This window comes from Typopeltis vanoorti, chromosome 5 (genome assembly GCF_054136105.1).
Source record: "Typopeltis vanoorti isolate ZY-2024b chromosome 5, IOZ_Tvanoo_1.0, whole genome shotgun sequence".
Classification (NCBI taxonomy): Eukaryota; Metazoa; Arthropoda; class Arachnida; order Uropygi; family Thelyphonidae; genus Typopeltis; species Typopeltis vanoorti.
Window position 1 is genome coordinate 142,295,005 of NC_143553.1, and position 20,791 is coordinate 142,315,795.

The following is a 20,791-nucleotide window of genomic DNA, read 5'->3' on the forward strand; positions in this document are numbered from 1 at the left end:
AACAAATTATAAAACACTGGTGTTGTATTAAGTTAAAAAATATTGTTAGATTATTAAGAATTCTTAATAATTTGACTGATTTTAAATTTCGTTTTTATTGCATTAACTGTAATTTGTAATTGTGTAATTTATAGAGTACGATATAATTCAAGAATAAGAAAATTTTTATATATTTTTTTATTATTTCCATTGGTGGAATGGCGCCCCTCATCTTCAAGCGCCCTTGTGCGGGGCACAATCCTACAACCGCACGACGCGGCCCTGCGCACTCTACTCCTTCTGCTCGGTAGAGGGTGTAGTACGATCGTCACTCCATAACATAGCTTTCCAAGCTTCCATGTCCCACTGTACACGATCTTTGAGCCGCTGAAGACAACGCTGCATGTTGGTTTGGGTAATGTGGGATTTGCATATTGCGGTCCTGCCATGGAAACCCATGTCGTGAGCCTCAGTTCTGAATTTTTTTGTACAGATTCGTGTTCCAGTCGATGCCCGGAACTCTGCATTCAATGTGTCGGCCGACAAATGGCGGTTTTTATATATTGTCCTTCGTAGCACCCTAAGGTCACGTTCAGTGAGTGTGGCAGGTCGTCCACTGCGGACACCATTTGTAGTTGACTCCCTACGCTTCCATACCAGCATTATTACTGTTGATCTGGGATGGTCCAATTTGTCCACAGTTTGCTGAACGGATAAGCCTACAACATGGCATTCCATCACAACGCCGCTTTCAAACTCCGTCAGTTCCCTTCTCGCAGCCATTTCACCCGGACATGCGCTGACTTCGGAGTATCATATTCTTCGATTTTATACCGGCTAAAAACACGTGACTCGTTACGTAGTGCAATGTGCAACTTAGCTATGGGGTGTCCGTTGACTTGTTTCCAAGAAGTGTATACTATTTTATCAAAACTAACTTTATTATAGGGAAATAAGAGAAGAAAAGAATCATTGCAGCATAAACGAAACACAGCTGGTTAGACGAGACTTGATAAAAAGAGAAATGAAGAACACTGAAAGAACCAGTAATGAAACCATACATCAATACAAAACCAAATGTGAAGAGCTTCTAGAACAAATATGACATAGGATAAGAATACCCAGGAAGATAATGAACTACAAACGAAAAGGTCACAGAAACAGAGGCAGACGGATGAAACGCTAGGCCGAGACTGAACCAGGGCACTTAGCCTGGATTAGGTAAAAGGAAGAAGAAGATATGCAATATCTTCTTCCTCCTTTTACATAATAAATTCCAACCAAAGAATTCTTATCAAGGATCTTTTCACTTTTCAATTATCCAAAAGAGATCAAAGACCGACATCATTCCGAAAGTTGTATCATACTTAGAATATATGAGTTTGTAATAAATAGTTTTAATGGAATGTGTGTACTAAACATATTTGTAAAAAATAAAAAAAGAAAACTTCACGGCTTAAGTAACAAAAATTATATACAATTTTATTCAATAAGTCCAATATGTTTATCAAACGTCTGTTTTACCCAAATATTCGATAGTAAGGATTTTTCCACATGCATTTTATCGAGGTTTCTATCACAAATACTTCCCCACATCCCCCGCTATTCTTCTACATAAAAAAAAATAAATATAAAAACCGAGAGGAATTATTGACATTAAATATTTGGTACTGAAAATCGGATATATCAACTTAGACGTTATTCGTTTATTTTTTTTTTAACCTACTAAAAGTTGGTCATATCAACACTACAAGTGCTTTTCCTTATCTCCGACTATCAGATTATTTCAGCACTTTTTTTTTTTTTCCCGATAACATCTTCTTCTTGTTTATTGACCAAGTATTTGATGAAAGAAAGCTTGGTAGTAGGTTTTTTTTTCTCGTGTCAACTTGAAAATTTACATAGAATCATTACAACAACAAGAAAAATTTTTCGTTAAACAAACAAAAAAGGGGGGTTTATCAGTTTTGCTAATAATATATTTTAAGTTTGTGCTTTTTTGTTTATCAACCTCACATATGAGAAGTCAGCATACCTATAACACCACAGTTTCGTGCGTAAGTCAGTGGTTAGAAAAAAAAAGAAAGGAATTTGTTAATGTGTTTCTTGAAGAGCTGTTAAGTAATAATCATTAGGAAGCACAGTATAAGGAAGTTTGTTTTTTTTTATTTTTCAAAGAATAGAGTTAGACGGAATGAAGAGGGAAAATGAGCAGATGACTCAATAAGTTTGTAGAAAATACTCGCAGAAAAATGCGCATTGCAGAAACAGAGTGTCTATGAAAAAAAAAACAAAAAAAAACCCGGCATACCCAGCTTCGGGCTGGTTTACTTTGACGCCAGGTTTACAGAATCAACTTATAAATTCGATTCTATGTACCACCTATAGAGGAAATTTTTTTTTGTAATTTTTTGTTTGTTTATTTTTTTAGACATTTATAATTTCAATCTATAATTTAAGCAACTAGGACTTTCACTCCTGGAAGTAGCTTTGATTTTTAATCCTACAATGCACAAGTACATGCAGTTGAGATTAAAAATACGATATAATAACACACCGTGGGCAGCATCAATCCTAGCACACAACCTAATGAGCACTGGCTACCTACTGATTTCTAAAAAAGAGTTAAAATGAGTGGGCTCTGATCCCAGTAGCAAATAAAAAAAGATACGAAAGGATTTATTTCTATTTTCTTTCATTATTTAAAATATTTGAAGTGTATTCTTATTAAAATTCTGATATCCTTATTATATTTTTAAATCATAAGTATGTCGTTGTCCGTAATCCCAACACTATATATTATCGTCTGAAATGACGTGAGTTCTATGGTCAATTTTCTTGAGTTTACGGGATGAAAAACCCGAGTTTCCGACAGAGAAAAAATCCTACTTGGCAGTGACAGCGATTGACTAACTTGGAAACCAGCGAAGAAAGGCTTAGCAAAAAAAAAAAAAAGTTCCTCTAGTCGCCAATTAGAATCGAACTTACACAGCTCATTCTTCGAGTGGCCTAGAACTCTAGCTACAAACGCGATTTTCAGATACGCAGGCCTTTCTGTAATTATCGTTTTAATTTAATATGAGAAAACTACTACACTATTGTTAATTTGCAGTTTGTAATCGAGTATTTAAAGGGTTTGTTAATTAATTAGCGGTATATCTTAAATTCTTCTTTATTAAAACTTAATGGAATTATGCCATGTTTAAGGATTTCCTTAAATCAAAAAATAATATATATATATATTTTTTTTTAATTTAACAAACTATACAAGAATATGGTGAAATTTACTGAAGTATATTCAGTAGATAACATTTGTATAAATGCAAACTGTTATTTTTTTTCTCTACATATTTTATTAATTCAGTTTCTGCTAATATATATCTAATATTTTGAAATAAAAAAAAAAGAACAGATTTGTCTATAAATTTTTGAATAAAATTTATTTAGTAAATATATAGATATGTCAATCTTCAAATACATAATGACTTTAATTAATTTAATAATTCATAAATGCACTAAATAAAAAGAAAAAAAAATACGTCGTTATTAAATGTTATCAGCTCCTTACTACGACATTGATTAAATATTCAGAATGCACTCGAGTATTTCCTACAACAAACATATTCACCATTCGCAATGTCTTGTAGAATCATTAACAACGTATTTTAACGAAAAACGCCAATTATCAAGTCGTAAACAGGTTATCTCAGAAATCTAATATGTCAAAGTTGAACGCGTGTGCTTTTCTTTCTTTTTTCTAATAACAGCAAACGTTTCCTTCTTTCAACCTTCATTCAACCTTCTATCTGTGAAAAATTGTTCCTAATTACCGTGTTTATTGTCAAAACCTGTAATAGCAAAGAAACTAAAAAAAAAAAACGGATTTCCTAATAACTTGTATGTAGGGAAGGCCAGTACTGTTTAATGGTCCGTTTTTGTTTTCTATTTTCCTTTCAAAATAATTTATATACTCGGATTAAATACTATTTAAAGAAGAGGGAAAATGAAATCCGTGTAAGCTGTTTTGCAGAAATTCTGAATTAATTAATAAAAGTTCACAAATTAGTATTCGTATATTATAACCCTGCTGTGATAAAGTGAAAACATGTACCTAAGGTAGAATACTTTACTTCGCAGAATATATGGTAGAGTCTATGAAATATTATAGAATATATGAACTTTTATTTTAATAAAAAATTATGATAGCATAATTTTATTTAGAAAGGTCTCTGTAGCCATGTGGAAATGGCGTTTGCATTCATAGTGCTTGACTTCCTGAAGAAAGACCATTTTCTTTTTCTAAGCCTTTCTTCAACTAGTTTCCCAGTTAATCGATCTCTGGCACCTACAAGTAGAATTTTCACTGCCGGAAAATCGGGTTTTTAATTCCATCACTCAAGAAACTTGATCGTAGAACTCTCACTTATTTCAGATACTATTAGAGTAAGGGACCACGGAATAGCGTCAGTTTCGTGTCGTACTCTCCTCCCCAGATATCTATTAAGATCATTGATATCCCTGGTTGAGTTATCTATAATGGTTAAGAGTGAAGTTAGCTGCCCATCAGTCTTCAACGTTTAGTACTAAATGGCCTTGTCTATTCCTTTTGGGGAATAAAAGAAGTTAGCAGATTTTATTATTATTATTATTATTTAGACACAAACCTATTCATTTTTTAAAGAATAAAAATTCGATATTTATATCCATGTATTTTTTTTTATATATAAATGTGTTTTATTTATCTAGGAGATCATATTGACCACACCTTAGATTATCTTACTACTTATAAGTTAAATATAATTGACAATCTCCAAAAATTTAATCTTTCATCCTGCATAACAAACCAGCCAGAAGAACATGCAACTAATAGAGATATACTGTATATTTTCCCATAGTCTTAGTTACTTTGGCCATAATTCAAAACAATCCAACCCAGCCTATAGACAATGATATTTACCCCATTAGGTGTGTGTGTGTGGGGGGGGGGCTAATCACCACTGGCTAAACCGATACGCGTACCCACCTGCATTAGATAGTTGTGTATATTCAAATCTCACTTTTATTCATCCTCTCGCTTTAATTCTTTCTTTTTTTAAATTTCCATATATATTTATGCACCAACACAAAACAATACTGTCATGTTCAACACATCTTTTATCATTTTTTCTTAGTTTATTATTATTATTATTATTATTATTATTATTATTATTATTATTATTATTATTATTATTATTATTCCTCTTCATTTTGGCCGAATTATAATTCGGCCAAATTAAATTCTCATTCAATCAATTAAATCTCCTGTTAGATAAATTCATCAGATTTCAACTGACCAAATGATTCTCATATCATGATACAATCCTTCTACACAGTTAATTTTTTCTAAATACCCAGTTTTCTTGATCCATTAAAAATGTTGACGAGTAAAGCTATGAGCCATAATCCATTGGAATAACTACAGACAACTTGTTGTAGTGTACATAGTACAAGTTTCTTCTACATGTTACGTTTCTTCACTAAGAATCACTCTCTGTACTATTTTTCAGTTTTCATAAGTAACTCATTCTTTTCATAATTTTCATCTAAATGATTTCATTTTTTTTTTTTAGATTTTTTTTCTAGGTAAGCTTTATTGTACATTTAAAAAAATCTCAGATAATGACAACCCTAATGAACATCTGTTCACGATATATTGCATTGTTCCAATTTATACATTCTTTTCATAAGTGAACTTATTGGGTATTTGTTTACACTTTGTCGTCGGGAAGTCTCTTACTGATGAGCTCATTTACAGTCTTAATACTAATGAGTTACAAAAGGTCCTTGAACTAAGGAAATAATTCTAAGAGAAATATTACTTAGTAATTAACATTTTTGGTGTCATATTCTCCTGTGCACGGCTTTTCAACTGCCGCAAAAAGAAGTCTCGCTCTTGGCATGATCGCAAGCTTTTGTCTCTTGCAGACAAAGCTGATCACTTTACATTTAGTCACAGGCAGTAAACACGTTAGCAATCTCAAGGCAGTGGGAAGTCGCCAAGAAAACTGAAACGTTTATTAATGTCGGCGGAATGCTGTGATCAACTAATGATAAAAAGAATGAAAACAATTGAAACTTACACAAGATCAAAATATACAACGTCATAATTTTCATGATTTGTAATTTTATTTATGGTTCATAAAGTACAATGACATTGCACTGGCAGGTAGATATAAACCAAAACTTTGACGTCATTTGTTCGATAAGGGCGCCACCTGCGATGCCATTCCTACTTACTCTTGTTTACAAAAAAAGAAAAAAAAAGTAGACTTAAAATATGTGTCGGAAATGTTTATAAAACAGGATTATTTGAAAATAGTATTATTGCTTGAATCCTAAGTAGAAGGCCATGTCCGACGCTTAGTGTTTCGGGCATGAGCTTACGTAAAAACAACTGCACTTTTTTTCTTTTCTTTTTTTTTCAATTTATAAATGAAATTTGTCGTTTTTCTTTTGTAATCCATAAAACAGAATCTGGTCAAATTCCAGCATTGCTTCCTTTAGCTAACTTGCACCTTGCAACTCCTCGTTATTTTTATTTTTATTTTGGATTCTACTTGTTATCCAGCTATGATCATGTGACCTTTTGTTCTGGCTCTTGCAAAAAAAAAATCATTAGTTTATACCTCTTGCGAACATTAGAACAGTGTGGAAAGTCGATGCATTTAAGCTTACGTAAGGTTTGTAGAAACAGTAAATATTACAAAGTTTCGTTGACTTCTGAATGGATATTATCTGCTTTCTTTATCAGTGATGACGTTTATCTCAATGATAGAGTGTAATAAAACGTTTACATGTTTAGAAACAAGAAACCATTGAGATGATATAACGATGAGATGATACTTTTTTTGATACTTTAAATGTAATTTATATATGTTTTAGTATAAAAAAGGTGACGGAATTATTCTGTTCATAAAGGAAGAAGTATGTTTTATCATGGATAATGAGAATGCAGAAAATCCGAATAGCTTTCAGCATGATGCACTCATTATCTTCAGTTTTTCTTGCAGGTTACACAGAATATTTGCCACTCATCCCCAACTATTCTGTTGGTTAATTCTCTTTCCTTATCAAATAAACTATTCTTTGTACGAAGAGTTGAATAGATCAGTTATTCTTATTCTTTCATATGCTCTTTCTCCTGGTAGTGTCAGTGTACTGGTGTAGAGCATAGTCCCTTGTGTTCCAGAAGGCAGTATGCTGAATTTGTATAGCAAAACTTAGTATCTATGTATATACCCAATCTTCTTTACTTTTACACATATAAAGGCTGATCAAAAATATCCTGGAAAGAATATATTGCAGGGGAAACTACTAAAAATATTTGAAGTGTGAACCATATGAAACATTCAGCAACATCTACTGATGCCATCAACCGGAAAATAAAGTGGCAGCTTCATTCAGTTGTTAGTGAGCTGATCTAAAGAACAAGTATATTTTTCCTCTTTGGTTGCATTGTGCAATGAACGTGTTGAAGACAATTTACGAGAATGAACATTCTGTAAATTGTCTTCGAGCACGTGGTTTCTGCACTATGATATTCCTGTCGTGTCACGCAACCCTGATGTCAGAATTCTTAGTTAGGGAATCACAGCATTATCGTAAATCTTCACTGTAATTGCTCTTTTCCCCTCCAGATTTGGCCTCCTGAGATTTGTACTTCTTTTTCTTCTTTCTCAATTGTTTCATCTGAAATGGAATTGATTTCAAGACGCCTTAGACACACAGCTGAAATAGGACTCGCCTTTTGCAAATCTACTAGAGATACATCGCACAAGGGAAGAATCACTGATATCGATACAATTAATAATCTTTGAAAGAAATAATTCAAAGCGCTTTAATTTCTCTGGGAGGACATCGTACAGCACTGGTGATAACTACGCGACATTCACCCTGATTCGAATCCCATATACGATGCGACAAACTTTATTAAAGCCTTTTTAGCTGAAGTTGAGTTAGCCGGTCTCATGCGGATGTGAAGATTTTTGTCCTCCGGTAAACTCGGATTCTTGTTCCAGAAAAACATGCAAAAAATATAAAAAACGAGCGTAGAGGTAGAGTAGTCGTAATTAATAATCCTCAATAAATAAATAAGCCACCTGTCCTCGTAACTTGAAGTTGTTTCTGACAACTAAATCAAACCAAATAAGTTGCCACTAATAGTGTAGCAGAGTCTACTCTACAGATTTTGTAGATATTAACTTATTTGATTCTAACACTATTTTTTATCTTCTCCACCTTAAAATTAATTTTAAAAAATCTCATTAACGTGATCTATATGAAAGCATTCCTGATTCGAACCCGTTTTCACGACAAAGAAAGGGCAGTTTGCAACCTGAGTGACCACATTTCACCAGAATCCAACCAAATCTGGTTCCTTAAATTGTAGATAATTTTAATTTATTTAATTCTTGTGAAAGAAACGGAAAACCGGAAAACTTATGGTGTGAGTGCAACATGTTTCCTCGTTTCTTATGAGATTTTGAACGTTCCACTTCATAGCACTGAATGTCGCCAAAAGACTTCCATGCTTTTCCAATACCTCAGAGACGCTACGCCAAGGCTGACATTGCAAGAAAGAATGCGGGTGTGTTTAAATTTATCAAGAACCGGAAATAACTATCTGTAAACATGTTCGTCTTTCGCCCCCTCTGGATTTCGTGCCATTCTTAGATACAGTGCCCGTCACTTACTTGAATATTTCTCTAAGGAGTTCAGTTGTTACTTAATACGGAATCACTAGAATCAACGCAAAAATGATCCCTAATAATTATTTTTATGAATTAATTGAAGCTATTTTAATTAATTAATTATATTTTTACTGATTGAATGTCACCTAATTGTCACTCTTCAGAGGGATTAGTTCATCAATTATGTAATTCTAATTTTATATTTTGAGATCCCTTTCTTTATCGCAAGAACATCAATGTTTAAAATAAGTTAAATTTAAAAAAAAATTATACAATTTTAGTCTCTATAGCATAATTAGTAGAAAATTTTTCATAAAAGGATACAAATTTTTTCATCTCAGATATTAATAATAAACGAACAATTGAATCCAAATATCTAATAAATGGCTCTCAATATTACATTAATGTCTTTTTTAATATATTATATATTCTTCTTTATCAACTAGTGCTCCAAAGAAACTATCAGGTCCAACTGACCCGACAGCTTCTTTGAGGTTTATTGGACCTCCCAAATACTTAAATAAAGATTGAATATTATATTAAATGTTAATTGGGGAAAAAAATCGGTCATGTGAAAACAACACTACCCTACACAGGATTTTCTTACAGATAATATTTTGTAGAGCCTCCGTAGCTTAGTCAGTAACGATGCCCTTCGGTTTTAAAAATCTTGCTTACTTCCATCTAAGACAAGAACTTTATAATCAAGACTTTACAAATAGACACGAGTTAACCGGTCGTGTATACTTGAGGTGAAAGGGTTTTTCTCACAGAAACGTTTGTTTTTTTTCATCGGTCAAAATAAGTGAATCAACCATAAAACGCATGCAACTGACAGACATAGCAAATGGAATTAACTGTATTAATTATAGGCCGTGGCAGGCAACTTAGTCTAACACCTTGAAGGAAGATGGAACTTTTACTTTTTCCATTTCTTTCTGTAATTTTATTTTTATTTTTTTTCAAGGATCCCACTCCTGTAGAGCCCTTGTAAATAATAAATAAACCCCACTGTATCCGAAAATTTGCCTTTGTGACTTATTGATTATGAAAGTAAATGTTACTAGTACCGGAAATTGTGGTTTCGTAAAAGGAAGAGTATTAAGAGAAAAAGTTAGGCCTACTCTTAGCTGAAATAATAATAATACTCATTATTATTATATTGTTATATGGTTAACCGGTATCTCCATGGAGTCCAAAGACATTGAGGGAGGCCCAGAAACATTGTTGACAATATATCTATGATACATCTCACAATGTAACCAAAATTTCATCATGAGAGACTAAGAAACCGACCATTATTAACACAGTGCCTCTCATACCCCTCCTTAAATTGATTCACCGACGAAGAACTGACAACCACCTCAGACAACCCGTTCCACTGATTTATAACCCTTGTAGAAAAGAATCTACATCTCACATTCTTGCTAACTGAAGCTCTACTCAACTTCCATTGATGACCTTTTGTTCTGTCACCACCTGCCATATACTGATAAAGTTCCCCTGCCTCTATTCTATAAAACCTTTCACCGCCAAATCTAGGCAATTTTCCTATATTTTAAGGATAAATTTCCATTCATAAGTCCTCTAGCTACGCTTAAACTCCTCAGTATGATAATAACGCCGGACTTAAAGCGGGACTTTATATCCTAGCAGTTTGTTATCGTAATAACACCCTCTTGTATAAATACTGTTAATCTTCTACTTAAAGAAGAGGTAGTGTCAACACTTCCTATCTTTCTCCCTCCACCATTAACGTCTCGGTTTAATGAATTGACTAACAGTTTCGCAGTTGAGTTGTTTCAGTTAAAGACTGCATAGCTTTCCAATTTTTATTTTATTTTATTTTATTTATTTATTTTTAATGAGAAAAATACATTGAATTGACTTGCATTTCCTGCAAATTCCGGATAAATTTTTGGAAACTGTTATATTTTGTCCAAATCTACGTCATTTTACCTATCATTTATAGCAAAAACAAATACGTATAAAGAACATATTTGCATCGACGAATCCATCCTATTTTCTAGATCATGATTTCTATCTGACACGCTCTCCCACTGATGACAGTGAGGGGAAGGGTGACAAATGAATTACAGATACTGAGCGACAGGGAAAAAATTAGCCAGATGCATTTGGTCAGTGATGTAAACCAGTGGTCGGTGACCTTTTTAATATGGAGGGCGCAATACTGCGGGCGCCATGACGCTTGCGGGAGCCGCGTTGCCGACTCCTCTTGATTTAAATAATTCAATTGAAAATTACAATTGGCATGAATGGTTTTGAAATGTCTTTCTATATTACTTTTTTTAGAAATAGCCACAGTATAATTGCATAATAAACAAATACATTTTCCATTATGATTGATAAAGCAAGGTGCTCGCATCTGATCTGAGAGATACATGCTAATTGTTAACATGAATATTCTTTTTGCATTCATTTTTTATTTTTATTTTATATGGCATTTTATATTCATTCGTATATGACAAAAATATGTTGTAAAAGCGAGGTAAATAAAATAATGTTAAAATCGAAATCTCATTTTTCTTAAAAACAACTAATCATAGAATTTCTAAGCCTGAAATGAGAGAAAAAATGCCTGTGTCATGAGCCCTTCGTAATTTTCAAATTTTATATTGCGCTCTTCATATTAAAAAGGTTGCTGACCTCTGCAAGATGTGCTTTACATTTATGGAAAATACTAAGGAAAGAGGTCTGGAGCTTGCTCCACCTTTACTGCGAGTTGCCATAAGGCACGCTTGCATCCGCCGAAACTTTTAGTTTCTATATATTCGGCACGAAACTCTTGTAGTTTCTATATTCGGCACGAAACTCTTGTAGTTTCTATATTCGGCTATGAAATAATGTTGGATTCAATATTCACTTAATTTGTACCATCACGTATTATATTTTCAGTGTTTTTTTGTTTTATTTTTTGCATTTTAGCATATACTAGTAATGAATGTATCTCTCAGATATACTGTGATCTACGATGTAAAAATTACCGCTGCGAGCTCCAAAGCAGTTTACAATAATTTCTCTGAGGGCGCACTAAAAATTCACTGCGGGCGCCATGGCGCCCGTGGGCACTGCGTTGCCGACCTCTGATCTAAACTGTTGATCTGCCAGTAGGATGTTGAAATCATCATTCTCATCTAATGAATGACAATTTTAGCATCCAACGAAAAGCAATCAAAGTTTGTTAGTACTTCATTTTATTCACCATATATTATTGGCGGGTTACGTGTTTTAATTGACTGGGCCAAGAAAATCAGCAACCACGTAGAACCAAAATGGAATGCATAAAACTTTCAAATAGTATTTTATAACTGCAATAATTTACACTGAGTTTATTGTTGATTTTACTACTAATGGCGTGTGATAAGTCTTTTGAAATATAAAAAGATGGCAGCTGGGCAGGTCAATACGTGGAGTCCACTTGCTGTTCATATGCGTCGACATCACAGATGCATACTCAATAACTAAGGCAATAACTCGAAATTCTTGACTACTCTCTCTCTCTCTCTCTTTGGGCCTTACTTATCCCAAAGATTATGTTGATTCTATTGCTTTATCAATGTAAGGCCTAATCTTTTAGTGCTTGGCAACGAGCGAAGCAAATAACCTATCGATATCAGCCCAAATACACTGTAAAAGAAGTGCTATAGTTACTGAGCAATTTACAAACTCTTGGAAGAGAAAAGGAGTGGCCTAGGCGTCTGCCAAATAATCAAATTCTAAACGAGGAAAACATTAATATCAGAATAGAATTCATTAATGCTGTATTAGTAACTCTGAAGGACATATTTCTACCTTGAATATGAAAGTTGCATACACAAGTACCGTCATTTTCTGTGTTGCAATATTCTTCGTGGACTTTTCTGACGCTGGAGGGCTTCTTTGTGAACTGTTCTTTAGGCTAGAAATGGGCGATTTATTCATAAAATTGAATTGCACTGCTTAGAGTATACCTATGGCTCACCAGTTAATACCGAGTCAATAAAAAGTGAATGAAATACATGTCTACAGCTTTTTGATCATATATTATTTTGTTATATCAAAATATTAAAAGATTACTTTGAAAGCATGTAGGCAAAACATAGCTTGAGAAATATTTGGCCTGTGATAAAATACATACATCTATTTTAATTTCTTTTTCGCCTCCTAAGAGGACATAGTTCGGTTTAATGTGATATTATACTATGATATATGCAACATCATGCTGACTACTACTGTATATCTATCTATCTGTAACTACACCAATGATTTACTAAAAGCAGAACATTTCGTCCTCACATCCAGTTGGAAGAAAGAAATATACTTTATTATATTATAAGATCGAGACATATAAAGTGTTAAGAGGTTATTACCAGATTAATGTCGGGGAGGTTTTCCATAGAATGGGTGAAAATAGGGAGAAAACAACAAGTCATCCTTCGAAGCTGCATAAGGAGAGTGTGAGCAAGAGGGGGCGATGAGGAGGGGGATTTTTGCATGGAGAGTGGTGAGTGATTGGAGTGCAATGCCCGAGAATGTGGTGAGCACGGAGATAGCGAACTGCGCAATATGATAAACTGTGTATGCAACAGTGGCACCTCCCGCGATGAATGCTTTGACTCCACGGAGGAATAATAATAAGAATATATAAAATATATAGAATAATAATATATACTAATATCATAAATATATAATTATTATTATATAATATAAAATATTATTCTATAATATTATAATATTATATTATATTATAACTAGGGGGATCTACCCCCTTGGCGCCTACGGTGTCCAACCCCTCCAGTTGGGGGCTGGTAAGCCGGTTCTCCATTGTTTTGAAACGTCCAACAAATTGTTGTTGTCAGTGGATATATAATATTATTATACATAATAATTACTATTATTATTATTATTATTATTATTAATATATATAATAAATAAAATTAGAATAAGAATAGAATAAAATATGTAGAATAATATATAAAATATGTAGAATAATATATAAAATATAATAATAATAATAATATAGCATTTTACATGAAAGTTTCATTCTTTAACAACATCATTACAGATAATTGTGTTCACAAGATTAAATATTTTAAGTTGTAGACATGTGTGTTTAAGTTATTTATCGAAAACCTATGATGAAATAGAAATTTCGAGAACAAATATCAGTGTTTGGATGAATCGATAGTGCAGAAGCAATGTCCCATCGTCCAATAGGTCTCGTCGGTTCGACGAGAGTTCGACGCCCTGTCATCTTAAATGTTTTAAGATGACAGGGCATCCTCTACTCTCTTGGTGTTAGATTTCTGAATCTTCCTATAGTTCTTAGCTGTAGGCATCCTCGCGTTTTCAGTGACTGACAACGTTGCCTGCGGTTAATTTTTAGTGATGGGCAGGATATACAGGAAAACCTTGCTTAACGCGAATTCGATATGCGCGATAATCAGTTATTTTAGTAAATTATTGAGTGGATTATTGAGTAAAATGATACTATTTCCCGCTTTAATCGAGTGATTGATCAGTTAATGCGATTTTTTCACGTTACGGGAAAATTTTTGTCGCCAATCTGCAGCGAGTGGAAAAGCTAGAAGTCATTAAGAGACATGAAAGTGGCTCTAGTACTACAATGACTGTGCAAGACCTGGAATACAGCGATTCTATCGTTTGGACTATATTAAATACAAAGAACAAGGAAAAGTTGCTATTACTTCTTGCTATTTCGCAGGGCCGCCGAGAGAAATTTTCGGGTCCGTGACAAGTCTGTGGTCCTGGCCCCACTTAAAAAAGTGCATCACTTTTGTTTAATAAAAAGGTCATATAAAACATTAAACATTTATTTTAAAAAAGTGTACAATAAATTCAAAATTTGATACATTACATACCATACAAAATACAAACATTAAATAAAAAGAGAATTTTTAAATCTTTATTGCCTCATCTGCCTCATCCACTTCCTCACTTTATGGTTAGCGAAATCTTTAATCACCTCGTCATAATCAATTTTCATTGCCAGGTATTCTATTGATAGCAAAGCTAGGCCATTTAATCTTTCCTGGAGCATTGATGATCTATTGAAGCTCTTTATTGCTAGTTTACTAAACGTTCTTTCACCTTCGGCAAATGTCACTGGTATTGTGCAAAAAATTCTGATTGAAGTAACTAACGAACTAACTGATTACGGCCATTTGATAACTTAGAATAAAGTAAATATGAAGAAAATTTTCTACCTTTACAATCATTAACTTGACCACGTCATTTAACTCAGCTTCGGATTTTAGTCCTTTAACAACTATTAATTGCCGATTTACATCACTAAAGAAATCTAGCCAAGTACCTGGATCTTCGTAATTTATAACTTCGGTAGCTTCTAAGTTTGTAGTCGCTTCAGCTTCACTTCCAGTTGAAGTAAATTCTTCATATATTAAATCATTGTTACCAACTGCATCGGTTGTAGTGCTGATTGTTGCTTCAAATCTAGGTCCAAGCAAATTTTTTTTCTTTATCTTCGAGGTTTAAATTGTCCCTAGCGTCTATTTCAGCGTTCACTTCAGAGTTAGCTGCTGCAGGTCCAGGCGAAGAAGATTCTTTATTACTTTTGTCAGTAGTTAAACTATTAGCACATTGTTTACTTGAAATTTCAATATCTTGGTGTTCTTCCATCTTCAAATATTTCAGTAGTAAATGCTTGTTTTTTAAATCTTCTTTTGCCTTCTCACGATCCCTTTTCTCCTTTCGTTTTTGATTTCCAGATTTATGATGATACATTTCTGTTGGTCAAATTTTTATTATTAAAAATATAATTTTAATAATTAAAAATCAAATTAATAAGAATACTTACTTTGATTTTTATTTAGCACACTGCCTACACTACATACAGTTGCACACTTTACAAACAATCACAAAACCTTCGTCTATCAAAATACTAACAAGAACGAAGCGTTCTGGCAGGGAACATTACTGTTAATGCAATTACTAGCTAGAGCTAGCGCAGCCGACTGCAACCACCTTGCACGAACGCCTATTGACGTCATCACCCGCTATAACTACAGCGATCCGCGCCAAGAGAATCAGTGTCTTCCAAACACTCACCACGAGCTAAAGAGTGTAGCCGTCTGTCTAAAACAAAACACAGTATCATTCTCGATATGCCATTATCCTTTATCATTGTTGTATTATTATGTATTATTACGAGAATTAAAACTATGCATTATAAACACAGTTATGTGACACGTCGGGGCACGACGGTCGGGCCCTTTTTGATGCCGACCCCGTGACAAAAGTCTCAGATGTCACCCCTCTCAGATGTCACCCTTCATGCTGATCACTCGAAATAGAAGCCATTTAATGATCGAGATGGAACGGTTTCTATCACTCTGGATTGAGGATTACAACCAAAAAAGAATACCCCGTAGTACAGGAACTAGGCTCTCAATATTTTTACTTCATTGAAAGAGACCAAATTTGAATTTGGTCTCTTTGGGTGATTATGAGATCGGCAAGTATTCAACGTCAACGAAACTAGTCTCTTTTGGAAGGTATTCTGACAAAAACTTTCCTAGCTAAAACTGAAGCTTTCAACCAGGATATAAAGTATCTAAAGATGGTCTTTGATTTTTATGCTTTTATTAGAGGAAATGCATAGGCTTTAAACTCAAACCTATGTTAGTTTATCGCGCAAAATCCAAAATCTAATGTTATTGAAGAAATGAGCACAACTGGAAAAGAACTTGGTTTTAATGAACTGGTAAGAAACTTGATCGATTCCCAGAATTAAGCAAGCATGATCTCCTTCAACTAGAAGAACAGCGTGCATATGGAGATAAGGAGTGCGAACAAGAAGAGAATGTTACGACTATGAAGCTAACTGCAAAAGAACTTCAGCTAGTTTTCAATCACATTGAGCATGCTAAGGAAATTTTGTTTGATGCTGATCCTGATATGGAACGAAGCTTCGAAATCTTGATAAAGCGATCGCCAGCTATCACCAATTGCATGACAAGATGAAAAAGTCAAGCACGATTCAAACATCTTTACTTAATTTTTTTTGTAAAAAAATGCTCAATGAAATGTTTGAACCTCTGTAGCTCAGTCAGTATAGACGAAGCCCTTTGGTCGGAAAGACGTGGGTTCGATTCCCGTCAGTGACGTGAGGAAGCTTTATCTGGTCTCTTTTGGATAAAGGTGAGTTAATGTTTTTTCCAAATTTACACTAACTGATGGATGAATTATAATTATTCCTATTGTTTATTGTATTAGGTTTAAGCGCGATTTCGCTTAGCGCGCATACATTGATGGATTAATTAATCGCGTTAAGATGTTTTCCTGTACCTATTGTTGATATTATACTGATAATAGGAATATACGTTTTGCTTATATATATATATATACATAATCTCATCTCATTTTCCCTTTACCCTCTTTTACCTAGCGGTGTCGAGGGTTTTATTAATCATCGGACCTAAACCATTCACAGGATAAGGTGGTCAGCCCTACACCCCGGTGTATCCTATGTCCTGTAGTGTTAAGTTCTCAAGGTCAGTTTGCCTGCTTTGCAGGATGAAAAACCCCAGAATAAACTGGGAAAAAAACCTACTGATCACGCCTAAGATCACTAATTGGTGACATTGTCTCTAACCCTAACCCTACTACAAGCACAAGCAACTGGATTTAGAATTTATTGGAGTAAGCAACCCAAGATGTTCGATGCGAATGTTTCAGTACCTGCTACACGGTGTACTGTTAGAGCAACTACAGGAAGATAAATCATTTATTTATTTATTTTCAATATAATATATCCTTAATTCAATGCAATGTACATATAAATTATTCGAAACACCGCTAGTAGGTGACTAAAGGTACATACCAGCCACTGAATTAGAAACGTTTATATACAGATATGCGTAAATGTCAATTACCCAGCGTATATGCAGAATACTTGGTCACGTGCGGCATCATGTGTTTTAGGCAACTAATACAAAATGCTGCTGTCAGTAATCGCCAATACCGTTGATCACAATGAGACAAACGTTCGATAAAGGGTTTATTGCCGGTGTCAGTCTAGCTGGAGCCACATTTTTGAAAACAGCAGAGCTGACTTCTTTCTCAAAAGATGAGATATCTTTTGTGTTTAATCAGTGGAAAAATAATCTACATTGCTTGTCTAAGAAGCATAACTGTCGTCCTAAGACAATCTCAGGAACAAGATTGCCGTCGTCTGCCTATTAGGACATCATTGATTTCTGTGACGAACTGGAAAGCTCTCCGGTTCGTCTAGGGTGGTATCAGAAATCATTGGACACTAAAAAATTGAAAAAAAGTCATGTAGTTCTACTAATCATGATACACCTTTCTGCGCCAACGGAAGGCACAGAGTTTAACACGAGATCCATGAAGCAATGAACCCAACTTGCCTTGTAAACACAATTCTAGGTTCTGGAGGTGTGTCATAGTGTGGGGCATGTTCTGCTGGACGTAACGGATCCCCTGATATTGCTGGAAGGTCGGCTGATCGCCAAGGGATATCTGAACATTGTTGCCGATCAAGTCCAGCTTGCAATTTTGCTTTTTATCCAGCAGGTGATGGTTGTTTCAAGGAGCATGACATATAAACGAGCATGACAGCTACTTCCATCATCTTCCCTAATCACCACAAAGCCAGGATGTGAACTCTGGTGAGAATGCATAGGACAAATAGGAAAAAACTGTCTGGTGAACTCCTGGTATGTTGTAGACGTAGATACAATCCAACGACTTGTGCATTCTATGCCAAATCACATGTGTGCTCAAAGTTTGGATAAAGGAGGTCCAACAAGGTATTAAATACACCTTTCGAATTCAGTGGCCGGTGTGTGTATATATCGGTGATATCGGCGGTTGTACTTTTCTAGATGACTTGTATTGAGTGAAACTGGCATTCTTTAAATTTCGTTTTCCTTTCATCTTCAAAAATTTCAATCATTTTCAGTCAACTCGCGAATTATCGCAACACGTATTTTCTGCCTGGAAAGAGCACACGCGATCGGTTTATATTGCTATTTTGTACCGTTCTATTTACTGTAAGTCCGTGAAAAATCACTATTTAACAGGAACACTGTTTTAAACTGTATTTCTACATTTTCACCTGTATATGAAACATATTCACTTCTACAGCTAAATGTGGAGATAAATTTCTTGTCAGCATACTGATAAATTATTTTACACAAAAAATTTCCTACAGATTACATTTCAGTACTTTTTTGGCAAAAGTTACAAATTTCCTAAGTAGGTGTTAGGGAATTAATGTACAGTGGTTACAGAGAAAGATGCGGACAGACATTTCAGTATGGAATATGTCCAGTCCGAACTGCGATGCAGCTATCGTAATTTGCTTAGCACCAAGTAATTCAGGAGAGTTATAGTGGCGAACTGACTCACTCCTCATTCAGAGCAATGATAAGCCCTTGTTTGTTTACTGGAGAAGAATTTCTAGTAGCACTGCATCTCTCTGTTGCGTTCCGAACGTGTTCTATGGAGTTGAGATCTGTAGAAATTGCTGGCCACTCGATTCGATTAATATCATCGGCCTGCAGAAGCATCTCCACTGCTAGTGTACAATGTGGTGTAGCATTGTTATCCATAAAAGTTAATTCTTCGTCTACAGCACCACGGAACAATCGAACATGACGTTGAAGCACTTCGTTACAATATCGTTCACCAGGCATAGTCCTATTTTCCAGCACTTGTAGCTCAGTGGGTCCATTAAGCATAATGCCTCCTTACACCATGACCCGAACACTGCCATATCTATCCCTTTCAAGAACAGCATTGCGATGGTAAGCATTACCACTTTCATGGCAGATCAAGTGTCGTCTAGAATCAGAGGAAAGACTAAAACAACTCTCATCTGTAAACAGTACATAAGCCCATTGGTTTCGTGTCCAATCATTATGAATACAACAAAACTGAAAACGTGCTCTGCGATGAGCTGTTGATAAAGGGACGCAGGCTACAGGCCTTCGTGAGTATAGGCCTACTTGTCGCAGATATCTTACAACACTTTGTTGAGATATCCGCGTACCTGTACTTGAATGGAGTACAGGTACGTGGTAGGTCAGCTTACAAGCTGACCTACCACGTACTCACTACGGTAGGTCAGCTTACAAGCTGACCTACCGTAGTGAGTCGATTACATTTAGCTGTTATAACCAAAAATTTGTCCTCGTGTTCTGTGGTAGAGCAAAGGAAATCTCTTAGCTAGAGTCTGGATCACATTCTATTGGTTTGAAACGCTTTCCACAGCCTGGATACAACGCTATGTAAGGTTCCAAACTAATTGGCAGTATCATAATTCTCCGGTCTTCTTCAAGCATTCCAATAATTCTTCCTCGCGTGAAATCATCTAGATCAGTACTTCCCAAACTTCTAGATATCAGTGCCCAAACTTCTAGATGCAAAAATTAAAATATTTTACGCCTCCCCCTCGAAAAAAAATCGCAATAGAGAGATATATTATTATAATATTTATTGTATTTATATTCAATACAAAACATACACAGCGAATATCGCAAAAATCAAATGCATATATTACATTTTTTGCCTCTTACCGTTTGGTTCTGAAGACAATGCGGGCTGTTCTGGTAAAATATGAAATACTGTCCTTTTTTTTTTTTTTTTTGAGTCTGTTTCTGCTTCTTCTGATTGTTCGCGGGATTTTTTTTATTTTTATTTTATCAGCCACTTATCCATCTCAAGGTTACATTTTTTAACGTAGAATAGATCAAATAATATCACCACTTACCGATACTGGCACACCACAGATTGATAACATGAAATTAGTGAATATTACCTGAATAAGGGAATCCCCGGACCAGGAACATTTTTCTTTTGTGACTTTTCTCCCTTTACGGTAATTAAGCCTAACGCGAAACAGACAACAAAGGCAGGTTATTAAAACGTGCATATGATTGGTGCGGTATTAACAAAAGATCGCGCAACCGAAAGATAAAAGCATAGCTGACAATTGAGTTGAAATGCTAACTCTCTTCAACCGAATTCCATATGTGAAACTGCCATAACATTCATTATATATATATATTACTTAGTTT

General features: G+C 34.7%; 1 protein-coding gene across 1 annotated transcript in view; it reads left to right on the plus strand.

The window, feature by feature from the left end:
• Nucleotides 1-20,791, plus strand: part of LOC150106890 (sodium-dependent proline transporter-like) — a 196,563-nt gene that overhangs the window by 20,807 nt on the left and 154,965 nt on the right. The gene's annotated exons all lie outside the window — the stretch shown is intronic.